The sequence below is a fragment of the Aquarana catesbeiana genome, linkage group LG01, assembly GCF_042186555.1.
Source record: "Aquarana catesbeiana isolate 2022-GZ linkage group LG01, ASM4218655v1, whole genome shotgun sequence".
In the NCBI taxonomy this organism is placed as follows: domain Eukaryota; kingdom Metazoa; phylum Chordata; class Amphibia; order Anura; family Ranidae; genus Aquarana; species Aquarana catesbeiana.
Window position 1 is genome coordinate 232,872,011 of NC_133324.1, and position 13,058 is coordinate 232,885,068.

General features: G+C 41.6%; 1 protein-coding gene across 3 annotated transcripts in view; it reads right to left on the bottom strand.

Moving 5' to 3' along the window:
• The window catches only part of WSCD2 (WSC domain containing 2), a 542,380-nt gene that overhangs the window by 376,744 nt on the left and 152,578 nt on the right, over window positions 1-13,058 (bottom strand). The window lies entirely within an intron of this gene.

The following is a 13,058-nucleotide window of genomic DNA, read 5'->3' on the forward strand; positions in this document are numbered from 1 at the left end:
GTTCGGTAGCCAAATCGGAGTCAGAACAAGCCAGGAAATCAGGAAGCCAGAGATCAGCATAGTCAGAAGCAGCAGACAGGATCAGAAACCAGAGGGACGTCAGCCAAGCAAATCTTAAACAGAAACACAGCAGAGAGTCTCTAGATAGGTTGACCAAGGCTAAGGCACTGAATGAAAGAGCCAGGCAGTTTAAATAGCCAGAAGAGGCTTGCTGTAGGCTGGATTGAAGAGCAGGAAATGAACACCAGGTGAGCCACTGTGGACAATGTGTACTGGCAATTAACCAACAGCTGAGCAACCTGTGCACTGAGAAGGGAAAGCTGAGCCCAGCCCTGACACCAAGAGAGGGTCAAAAAGTAATACAATAAAAAATAGTGTCCCTCAATGTACATCCATCGTCAATCACGACGCCTGCCAGACCAGAAAAATAGAGCAAAAAAAATAAAAACGCTCTGCCTCTTGGGAGGCCTTTCCACAGTCTGCCCGCTCTGTCCTTTGACAGTTTTTATATAGGCAAGATGTCACCTGATGGCAACATACCCCTCTGATGTCTTGTGATGTCATGTGATGTCAGTTGAGGCGGTGCCACCAGGTGACATAGCCAAGTGGCCCGCCCCCTGCCTATATAAGAACTGTCAAAGTGCAGAGTGGGTAGATGGTGGAAGGCCTCCCAGGAGGTGGAGCGTTTTTTTTTCTATTTTTCGGGTCCATCAGGCTTCGCGATTGACGATGGATATACATCGAGGGAAACTATTTTTTTATTTTGTAGGACGGTTTCTTGTCTTTATTACTTTTTGACACTTTTTTGGTGAATGGGTAGGTACCCGATACCCATTCACATGGGGGGGGCGGGATCTTGTTAAAGGGGGCTTCCAGATTCCAATAAGCCCCCCACCCACAGATCCCGACAACCACAGCCCAAGGTTGTCGGTAAGAGGCCCTTGTTCCCATCAACATGGGGACAAGGTGCTTGGGGGGTGGGTGGGCTTGCTCATCCTCCCCCCTTTCTTGACCTGTCAGGCTGCATGCACCGATAAGGGTCTGGTATGGATTTTAAGGGGGGACCCCACACCGTTAAATAAGGGCCTGGTAAGAACTGGGGGGGGGGGGCATGCCATTTTTTTCTTTTCTTTTACAGGCACTTTTTTTTTATTTAGCTGTCAGCGGAAAAACCCACTGACAGCTGATGACTCATCGGCTGTTAAGGACGCCGCGGACGGCTTCCCGGCCCCGTTCCTTAGCAACCAGTGTACACTGCACCCTGATTGGGCAAAGTTTTGCCCAATAAGGGCGCATAATGCACTGTGCAGTGTTCAGTACATTGCAGTGTGTAAGTCTGGGCGAACACCTGGCGAACACACTGCAAATTTGGGTGTTCGGTGATTGGCCGACCAGGCAAATGTTTGGCCCGAACTCATGCTCAGGACAAATTGTTCGCCCATCCCTATTGTCTAATGCCAACCAAACCTGAGAAAGCAGTTCTCTAATACCAACCAAAGGTCTGAACATGGATTTAGCAATTCTCTAACACCAATCAAACCAATAGTTTGAACTTTATCTTGTGCAGTAATGTACCTTTATAACTGAAATATTTGCTAAATTGACCCTGAACTCCAAAGCTTCCTTTTCACGCTTTACTAATAGAATTGTAAAGCATGCTATTCTCTTGCCTTATACAGAATGACACTCACTTTTGGTCAGAAGTTCTTCCTGAGTAGTAACGCAAACACAGAATTTTTTTCATTCAACGGTTTAATTTGTTCTTTTATACTGGACAGTAAAATTTCCTTAAATGGAATGCAATTGTTTCTCTTCCTGTCTCATAATGTAACAGGGTTCAGATCTTTGCATATAGGTCACAGACTTAATTTCTGGCATAAACAAACATGGAAGCTAATTAACATTTCATCTGCCTGTTACACTTTGGTTTATTTGTTTGCCAGCAGCAGTCCAAATATTGTATTGAAAGCAAGACAGTTGATCATCTATTATATATTTCTTAACCTCTGTAAGATCATTACCTTATCAGGAATAACTTCTCCTTAAGATCATTACCTTATCAGGAATAACTTTTCTTTTAACAATAGCAGGAAAAAAAACCCTGCAGCAAAGAGCAATCATGGCCCCAGGGAAATTGAGACCAAAGTGGAAACTTGAGAAGCTTTTAAAGCCTAAGATTTTAACTGCCATCAATGGTCATTTTAGTGTATACTAATTAGAACACAGAAAAAAATATCAGACTACACAATGGTAGTTCAGAACAAATAGGATCATTCTGTGCCCATCAGAGCTACATGGTCAGGCTAGTCCATTCAAGAGCACTGTTAAAAGCTATGTAACCAGTTTAATGACAATTTGCATAAGCACCAATGAACAACTTTCTATTATAAAAACCATTGTATTAAAATGGTATGAAACCCAAAAGCAGCATTTAATTTAATGCAGCTTACCAATTTTTAGATTTGATGACAGCATTCATTTTTCTTTTTAAATTTACTTTCTTTTATTTTCGCTTTCTTGATGACCCTACCTAGTTTTTTCAACAGAGCAAGCGGTTGAGACTTAGTTTAAAAAGGAAAACTTTGTTCTTCAATAACTTTCAAAACAAACTAACATTTACAAAAATTATACAGTTTGAAAAGTGAGAGGCAGATCTCAATACGACCCTTACACCCAGACAATGAACTAAAGCCTTTCAGTCAATATGTACAGCTACTAGTTATGCTAATCACTGGGAGTTAATGCAGAAAGTATCCTCAAGATGGTACCTGACCCCCCACAGCTTAGTTACATTTTCCCCTGCGCAAAGTCCCCTGTATTGGAGAGGATATGGCCATACAGGCATTCTACTGCATATTTTATGGTCCTGTAAACACATCTGTTGTTACTGGTGCAAAGTCTTCCAGTTAATTTCTGAAGTAACAGGGATTATAATCAGGGCTATTTTCTCAAACAATAGGTGCTGGAACTCAACCACGACCCACCAAAACCTCTCCCCCCCTAGCCACCCACCAAATCACATCAAATAGTGGGTGTGGTCAGTCAAATTTCACGAACAGTAGGAGGGTCATAAAGGGGCATTAAATACCAGGATTGCATCACATAAAGAGTGCAGAGTTCAGGGGGGTTACACACAGAGTGCAGCGCTGTCACTTGTAAACACAGAAACTGGACTTCTGTGTTTACAAGTGATTGTGGTGATCAGGCCCCCACAAGGGTCTGATCCAGAGGCGGTGAAACACAGTTCCACCAAGTTCCCCCTGAAAAAAAGCCCTGATTATAATAACGCTTAGTCCGCCCTTAGCTATTCTGAACCTAAATATTGATAGATTTCCCATTTGCTTCTGAGTCTTAGCTACTCATATTCTACTTGTTGCAAGATTAAATATCACTAGACATTGGAAAAAGATATCGCTCCTAATCCAATGGAGGTTATTCAATTAGTTCAAACCCACTGTATCTATGAGAGAAAACTAGCCTAACAAAATAAAATTACTGTGTTTGAAAACCTTTTGAAGCTGTAGATTTCAAAAGCTGTTGATTAATGCTAGATTATTATATTAGTACGATTGCTTAGTTTATGAATCCTACCAGATTTTTATTTCTACCATTGTGAAGTCCCGCACAGAACTAAATGTTTTTTTCTCTTTTTGTTCATGTGTTTGTTTTGTTCTCTTTTTTGGATATATCCAATATACAAACATTTAAAGTCAGACTGATTGGATACTCTATGGAACTTACTGTTGATGCCTAAACTATATACTGGATTAGCTGTACTATTAACATGTCTAAGACCTGTAACCAGCATATATGTATATCAACACCATCTGCAATGCATACTGTTCTTCTGTAATATTTAATTTTCTGAAACCAAATAAAAACTATTGAAAAGAAAATGTATTTTGTCCCCAGGCTTGCTGCATTTATCCATGGTTAACACACTACAAGACTCTCCTATTATTGAAGTGAACAGCTTACCATGCTACTAACTGTGTTATATCCTAACAACAAAGTAATGGGTCAAAGGGCAATTGCAGTAAGTAGTGCATATTGCAGATGGGTAAAGCAAGTAAAAAAAAATATCTTTCAGTCCAAATTCTGTTGTTCACCTAAGGACCTAGTCCTTGTATTTTTGTGAACTTCATTACGTGGCTTCCAGTAGCTTTTCTTGAGGGGGAACTCAGTCAATAAGCAGAATGGGATCTGTGAAGTAAGTATTATTTGTGCACCACACGCACCTCGCCCTGTTCCACTGATTTGCATTAAGTGGAGTTCTCCATTAGCTCACAAATTCTAGTATTATGCTGAGAAATTAATGCTTGGTTGATTTGTTATGCTTTTGGAAAGGCTTGTTTTAATCCTGGCAAGACTATTGATTAAGCGCATACTCTAATTAAAAGAAAATCACTTACATTTTACTTTTGCGAGTTAACATTGCATCATTGCATATTTTCATCTTTTTTACTTGATAATTTGTTCTGAATTTTTTTTTATAAAGCTCTAATTTATTTTTGAGTTAATGGGGTTGATTTACTAAAGGAAAATAGGCTGTTCACTTTAAATGGGAAGTTTCACTTTTCCCCAGAGCTTAGTGAATGCAGCAACATTTTATTTTGCAATCATGTGAAAATAATAATAAAAAAAGAAAAAAAAAAACACAGTATTGCTGCTTGCACATGATTGAACAATGGAAGTCAGCAGAACTTCACCTCATTTACGAAGCGTTGGGGAAAATCCCCTTGTGAAGTGCAACTTTCTTGCAAAGTGAACAGTCAATTTGCCTTTCAGTAAATCAACCCCCAATGTTATGCTGGACTAGAATATCAAAATACTTTCTACAGCTCTATGGAAAGTGAACCTTGAACCCAACATGGCCAAACAGTGCCTTATGTAAATACTATGCTACTGTGCATTTTATTTGTGGTGCCTGTATTAGGCTGCTCTAGTTATATCTTGTGTTCCCGGTGGACAGGGTCGTTTTAGCTCAATATGTATTTTTAAATAGATAAAGTAAAAGACAAAAAATACATGGTACAATTCCATCTAACATTTGTTAAGCAGTGATAACAGTTTTTTAACTTTAGGAAAAAGATGTAAACTATATAAACAAAAACGGACCATTATAAGCACTGCCACCAATGTCTTATAGGTTTTTTCCAACATGTCAAATGTTTACTGGACAGCTTGGCATGTTTTAGAAAATGGAAAAATAGATCCACTGGCAGAATCAACAGGTAATAAAAACTGGTTGGGGGAGGGGGTTCAAAAAAGAAATCCTGATGTGAGGTCCCTCGCTGGTGTACAATTTAAAGAGCGCTACAATCAGGCAGGTATGTTTATTTTATAGCAGAAGAGACACTGCATGTGGAGGTCCCTCATTGGTGCCATCATCTTCTCCCCAGATTCTTCCAGGTTGCAGATCTCCAACCATTTTGTTTGCCCAGGCAGATGACATAACTCCCACACATACACAGGAGTTGAACAGGAGTTCAATCATCTCAGAACACAAGCACCATGCTGAGAATGCACCCTGAGCTGTACATGAAGAATATAGAAGAATGCTAACAGGCATGTCTCTTCTTTGATAAATAGCCTGCCTGCTTACAGTTTAACATTTTTTCACTTTAGATCAGGGGTAGGCAACCTCGGTCCTCCAGCTGTTTTGGAACTACAAGTCCCATGAGACATTGCAAGACCCTGAAAATCACAGTCATGACTCCTAGTGGCAGAGGCATGATGGGATTTGTAGTTTCACCACAGCTGGAGGGCCGAGGTTGCCTACCCCTGCTTTAGATCCTCTTTAAATGTTAGTGACCAACTGCACCTATGTTGTTTTTTTTTATTTTGCTTATATTTACACCCTAACACCTCCTAATAAGTTATGCCCCACCTCTGTCATTCGAATATTAGCTGACAAAAGCTCTACTGACCACTGAAGCTCTGGTAGATGACATTTAAAAGATGGGACAGGATTTAAAGTTCAAATGAGGCTTACAAAATTACAGTTTAACTTAATATATTCTTTTAAATTTACGAACAATTACAATACATGGGCCCGTCTGAATGAATAGAAATGAAATGGTTTGTTTTGGCTTAAATATATCACATTGTGTTACAGTATTTGTAAATGACAATGAAATGGTGTAGCATGGCTGAAAGCAGGTAGAAATATTCCCCTTTAAGGGTTTCTCCTCCTTGTGGTGGAGTGATGACATGGAGTGTCCCTTTATAAGGTGGGAGGAGTCTCAAGTTCAGGGCTTCCTGGGAGTGACTGTCTGGGGCCACTGGAAAGAGCACATCAGAGGGAATTATGAGGAAGGAAATTCTGATGGAAGGGAAATCTCTTAGAAAGACCTGGAAATTAAGAAAGAAATGTGGTTGAAGATACAAGTATCACTATGCTCCCTCTTGGCTCTAATGGAACAATGTCAAAGTTTTGAAGCAAGTTATATAGAAGTTGAGCGACCAGTATTTGGACTGTTCAGTTTGCATTACTGCCAAGTAAAGAAACGACTTTTCCAACAAGAGGCCTCTGAGTGATGATCTTCCGTGAGTACTGTGCTAAGTACAGGTAATGCCTGGGGTGAAGAATTATATGATTTACTGGTGCAAACCTGGTCCAATCTGAGGAGGGTGGTGATGGAGGAAAAGAAGCCTGATGATGAATCATTTGTCTTATGTATCATGCGTCAGGTGGCATGGGCCCCTGTGTCTCATGGGGGCCCTGGGTGGTCAGTGGATTCCTGCAACTTCCATCTTGGCCATGTGTAAAATATAGGCCTGTGAGTAAGTACTCCATGAGGCTGATTTATTGAAGGATTTCAGAGTGTTCACACAGCAAAATGGGTAACGATTCACTTTAATTATCCAATCATGTGCAAAAGAAATAATCAAAAGGAACGTTCTTCACATAATTGGATAATTGAAGTGAATCTTCAGACATTTTATTGTGAGAACATGCTCATATCCTTTAGTAAATCAACCTCCAGGTGTGAAGAGGTTACTGTGTGCAGTGACCAGGAGGATGTGGTGGATATTTCTAGGATCAACATCTGTACATGTGAACAGTATGTGAGTCTGGGTTAACCACAGGCATGACACCCTGAGACCTTTGTATGTAAAAGGTGGAGCACAGCTGTGTGCGAGGACCACATGGGAAGAATTTGGTTCCCCACCTTAAAAGGCTACCCACTACCAATAGTTTCTATGATTTATTAAGTTTCAAAATAAACTGCTGTTGGTAAGTTGAGATTGATGGGCGTTTGTGTTAAATAAAAGTTTTTTTTAACTGGCTGAAAATCATCAATAAAAGTCTTTTACAATAAATGGGCAGTCTGATGGCAAGATATGAAAAAGCTGTGATTTTTATGTCACTCTAGGTTGTTGACCCAGGGAGTATTCAATTGCTTTAAGCCGGCCATAGATGGATCGACTCAAACCATGTACGTACAGGCTGAATGTACGCAAGTTGTTCAATCAACTTGGGTACTACCAGCTGGTCGGATTTTGCATGTGATTATTGCTAGTGGCTAATATAGCTTCCCCCACCCCCCGTCGGAGAACACAGTGGGGGAATTGAGCAATTTTCTTTCCCGAAACTCATGGTTGGTCTATGGCCAGCCTTAGGGGATAACTATGTACTTTTGTTAGAGGGAGAAGGAAAGAGAAGGAGTATGTGGGCATGCATGTCTCTTTTCTAAGTAACAATATGTGAATGACTTAGAAAGAAAAGACTGGTGGTTATTCCTAAAGAACCAATGTTTACTAGATAATCTCCACATAGTTAACTTATGCTTTGTTCTATTCTATCTAGCCAACATCTAATAAAAGGAAAATAGCCTAACCGTATGTACCTGCCAGCTGCAATTTTAACTTGTCTTATAAATCAGAATATCTATACTCGCTTTAAGATCCTTTTTTTCTTTGGGTTGAACATTTCTACTCTTCTAAATATAAATATCTCTGGGCAAACAAATGATTTAGAACTGTGCTCCCTGTCTATAGTTACATGTTCAGTATGCATTTCCTGAAAGCTAGTTGCAGCAGTTGGCAAGACATACACACAGTGCACAGAATATAGAATATGGAGGGAAAGGTATGCTGTATTTTTAGTAACATTAAGAACAAATTTCACTAGATAGGTAAATGGAAAAAAATACTAGACTCATCCATAATATTATACACGTAGAAAGCATTTTCCTATTTATCTATGTATTGACTGCAGCCAACTCAGAACCAGTATACAATAATTGGGAAAAGTATTGGAACGCCGCCCTTTACATGCACATGAACTTTAATGGCATCCCACTCTTAGCCCCCGTTCACATTGGCGCGATTTGAGATGTCAAATTGCATGTCAAATTGGAGCCTATTGCCGGCAATAGGAGTGTCCCAATCGGTGTGATGCCGACTTTGCGGCGCCACAGCGAATTCCAAAAGTAGTTCCTGCACTACTTTTGGTGACTTCTGTGGCAATTTCAATAGATATCTGTACATGAACCCGCACAGATGTCTATCAAATCGCCCCCGAATGTGTTCAGTATGAACGAGGGCTTAGTCTGTAAGGTCCGTAGGGTTCAATAGTGAGTTGACCCACCCTTTGCAGTTATAACAGAAAGCACAAAGCAAGGTCCATAAAGACATGGATGAGCAAGTTTGGGGTGGAGGATCTTGACGGGCCTGCACAGAGTCCTGACCTCAACCCGATAAGACACCTTTTGGATGAGTGGAGACTGTGAGCCAGGCCTTCTCGTCCAACATCAGTGTCTGACCTCACAAATGTGCTTCAGGAAGAATGATCAAACATTCCCATAGACACATTCCTAAACCTTGTGGACAGCTTTCCCAGAAGACTTGAAGCTGTTATAGCTGCAAAGGGTGGGCCAACTCAATATTGAACCCTATTGAACACCCTATAGTGTATATAAAGAAAAAAAAAATCTAAAAAATTATGACTTACGTGTATATAAGTAGAGAACATATGGACTCTCATTAGAACTTAACCACTAGAGGACCAGCTGCCGCAGTTATACTGCGGCCGGTTTGCTCTCCTTGGTAAATCGGCGTAGCTATTCGTCGGCTGCTTTAAGACCACTTGGGGGTGCACGTGCCCGTGCTGTGACGTCTGAGCCGATGCGCGTGCCCGACGGCCGCGTTGTCCACTGGGCACCCGCGATCGCTCCTGAGAGAGACAGAATGGAGATCTGTCAATGTAAACAGACAGCCCTCCATTCTGTCAGGGATGAGGAGACAGATCTGTTGTTCATAATAAGTATGAACAGCGATCTGTCTCCTCCTCCAGACAGACCCATCCCCCACAGTTTGAATCACTCCCTAGGACACACATTTAACCCCTTGATCGCCCCCTGCCAGTGACATTTATACAGTAATCAGTGGCTATTTATAGCATTGATCGTTGTCTAAATGTCAATGGTCCCAAAAAAAGTGTCAAAAGTGTCCGATCTGTCCACCGCAATGTCGCAGTCCCAATAAAAATTGCAGATCACCTCCATTACTAGTTAAACAAAAAAAATAATAAAAATGCCATAAATATATCCCCTATTTTGTAAACGCCATAACTTTTGCGCAAACCAATCAATATACACTTATTGCTTATTGATTTGTTTTACCAAAAAATGTGTAGAAGAGTACATATTGGCCTAAACTGAGGAAGAAATTAGTTTTTTTATATTTTTTGCGGGGATAGTTATTATAGCAAAAAGTAAAAAAAATAGCCTTTTTTCAAAACTGACTCTCTTTTTTTGTTTATAGCGCAAAAAATAAAAAATGCAGAGGTGATCAAATACCACCAAAAGAAAGCTCTATTTGTGGGAAAAAAAGGACGTCAATTTTGTTTGGGTACAGTGTCGCAATTGTCAGTTAAAGTGACGCAGTGCCATATCGCAAAAAATGGCCTGGTCATTAAGGGGGCAGATCCTACCGGGCTGAAGTGGTTAAAGACCACTTACATAAAGACAAAAACTCAAAATGAACAGGTTGCATGTAAACAGAAACTAGAGGGAAGCAAACTGCTTTCCTTTGTATGACTGACTTTACCCCCCTCGCCCCCTTCTGTAGTGTCTTACTGACAGGGCCACTGATAGAAATCATGGGGCCCCGTACAGCCTACCTGACTGGGCCCCCTTCAGCCCCACCCATGGCCCCACCCCTGACCCCTCCCTAGACCCTGCCTTGAAACAAAGTGCAGGTTTGTCTTCAAGTGATATTTACCACAGTGCCACCCATGTTCAGTCATGGCTGGAGGAATTATTATTTATTTTTTTCTGCATGCATTTGTTCTCTGTTCAGGTTGCCCAGGCCCCCCTGCTGGCCGGGCCCAGTACAACAGGGCCAGTTGTACTGGCCTATCAGCGGCCCTGCTTACTGATGCCTACCCCCTTTTCTCTTTCATATTTTACTGTAAAAAGTATAATGTCCAAGGTGAAGCTACCAAAAGTAAGACCTGTGATTGCCAGACATGAAAATTGTGTAAAATAGAGAAATGGGGGAAACATACTTTTTTGGCTGTAATAATAACCATTTGCGGTCTACTGATTGTGTTTTTGTATTTTGCCTAGACAAATCTTTTAATACAACTGCATCAAGGGCAAAACTGACTTTATTTTTTAATCAATGTGACATAGTTTATATAGAAGTGACTTGAATTACTATCATTCTGCCATCTGGAGATCGTTCCCCTTTACTATGAACCTAATGCATGTTAGGTCCATTACGGAACATTTGCATACATCTAGCATTAATATGCTTCCTCATCGTCTCAAACAGATCATTTGTTTCCCTTATTGCTCCCAGCTAGCAAATGTTTGCAAAGAAAATCTCACTGCAACTTAGTTGTAGAGCGCTTTTCGACTCTCAATAAAACATTAGAGCAGAATGTCCAGGCTCCATGTTGAATTAAATGATATCTTTTAGCTCGATCAGATGTGCTATTTGCAGTTGTAAACATATCAATGGGACCTTTCAACTTTGTCTCCTGCTGCTAAACAGTCTCCAACATATAACACGCTGTAACAATGAGAAACTGTGATGAATCAGACTTAAGCATTAGCTCTTAAAGCAATTAAGTACATTTCCCAGCTGGAAATGTATTATGCGAGTTCTTGATTTGCAAATCCGCTTTATCAGCTGTCAAAAAGTAACACATACATTGGCTACATCATGAAAAGAACGATATCAACATCCTCCAATGCTATGCAGAAAGCACAGTGAAATCTTTATACTACTAATACTAATGTGAATTCATGACAGAGCAAGTCAGTATAGAGTATATATAATATACTCTATACTGTACTGCAGCAAAATTACATTTCTAAAGAAAAAAATGTAATTTAAAACTGATTGCGGCTGTAATGAATTGTCGGATCCCTTCAATATAGATAAAACTCATTGAAAAAAACAGCATGGGTTCCCCCCCCAGTCCATTACCAGGCCCTTTGGGTCTGGTATTAATATTAAGGGGAACCCCGAACCAAAATTAAAAAAACAAATAAATTGCGGGGGGTCCCCCCAAAATCCATACCAGGCCCTTCAGGTCTGGTATGGATATTAGGGGAACCCTGCACCAAATTCTTTTTGAAAAATGGCATGGAGTCTCCCTAAAATCCATACCAGACCCTTCAGGTCTGGTATGGATTTTAAGGGGAACCCTGCGCCAAAATTTAAAAAAAAATGGCGTAGGGGTCCCCCCCAAAATCCATACCAGACCAAGCATGCAACCTGGCAGGCCATAGGAAAAGAGGGGGGATGAGAGAGTGCCCCCCTCCTGAACCATACCAGGCCACATGCCCTCAACATGGGGGGTGCTTTGGAGTTGCCCCAAAGCACCTTGTCCCCATGTTGATAGTTGAGGGCGGGGCCACTCGGTGACGTAAACGGGTGACCCTGTCTTCCTCTGACGTCACGTGGCATGAGAGGGGGGCGGGGTCACCCGTTTCCGTCACCAGGTGGCCCCGCCCTCAGCTATACAACAGCTGTCATCAAGAAGAAGGGTGCAGTGTGCGGGAGCTTCCCATGGAGGCGGAGCTGTTGCGTTTTTTCTTTTTTTGGTTCGTCGGGCGGCGACTTGTCCCAAAGTGTCTCCTGTCATTTTTACTATTTTTGACACTTTTTTTGTGAATTGGTAGGGGTACAATGTACCCATTACCAATTCAAATAGGGGGGCAGGATCTGGGGTCCCCTTCCAGATTCTGATAAGCCCCCCGCCCACAGACCCCCACAACCACCAGGCAAGGGTCGTGGGGATGAGGCCCAAGGTGCTTTGGGGCAACTCCAAAGCACCCCCCCAAGTTGAGTGCATGTGGCCTGGTACGGTTCAGGAGGGGGGCGCTCTCTCGTCCCCCCCCCTCTTTTCCTGCGGCCTACCAGGTTGCGTGCTCGGATAAGGGTCTGGTATGGATTTTGGGGGGGACCCCTACACCATTTTTTTTTTTTTTTGGCACAGGGTTCCCCTTAAAATCCATATCAGACCTGAAGGGCCTGATATGGATTTTGGGGGGACCCCTACGCCATTTGTTTAAAAAAAATTGGCGCAGGGTTCCCCTTAATATCCATACCAGACCTGAAGGGCCTGGTAATGGATGGGGGGGGACCCATGCTGTTTTCTTCCATGAGTTTTATCTGTATTGAAGGGATCTGACAATTCACTATAGCCACGATCAGTTTTAAATGACATTTTTTCCTTTAGAAATGTCATTTTACTGCGGTACTGTTCTAAACACGGAAAAAATGCACCACTTTACAGGCATACTATAGACACCCCCCAAGCACGATATTTAAAGGAATATTTCATTTTTATTGTTTCACTTTAAGCATTATTAAAATCACTGCTCCTGAAAAAACGGCCGTTTTTAAAACTTTTTTTTGCATTGATACATGTCCCCTGTGGCAGGACCCGGGTCCCCAAATACTTTTTTATGGCAGTGCTGCCAGCATTGCTGCAGAGGTTGAAGGGGTAGGGGGTAAGCCTTTCAGTGCTCAGACCATACGCTGCACATTGCATCTAATTGGTGTGCATGGCTGTCGTCGCAGCAGGAAGACTC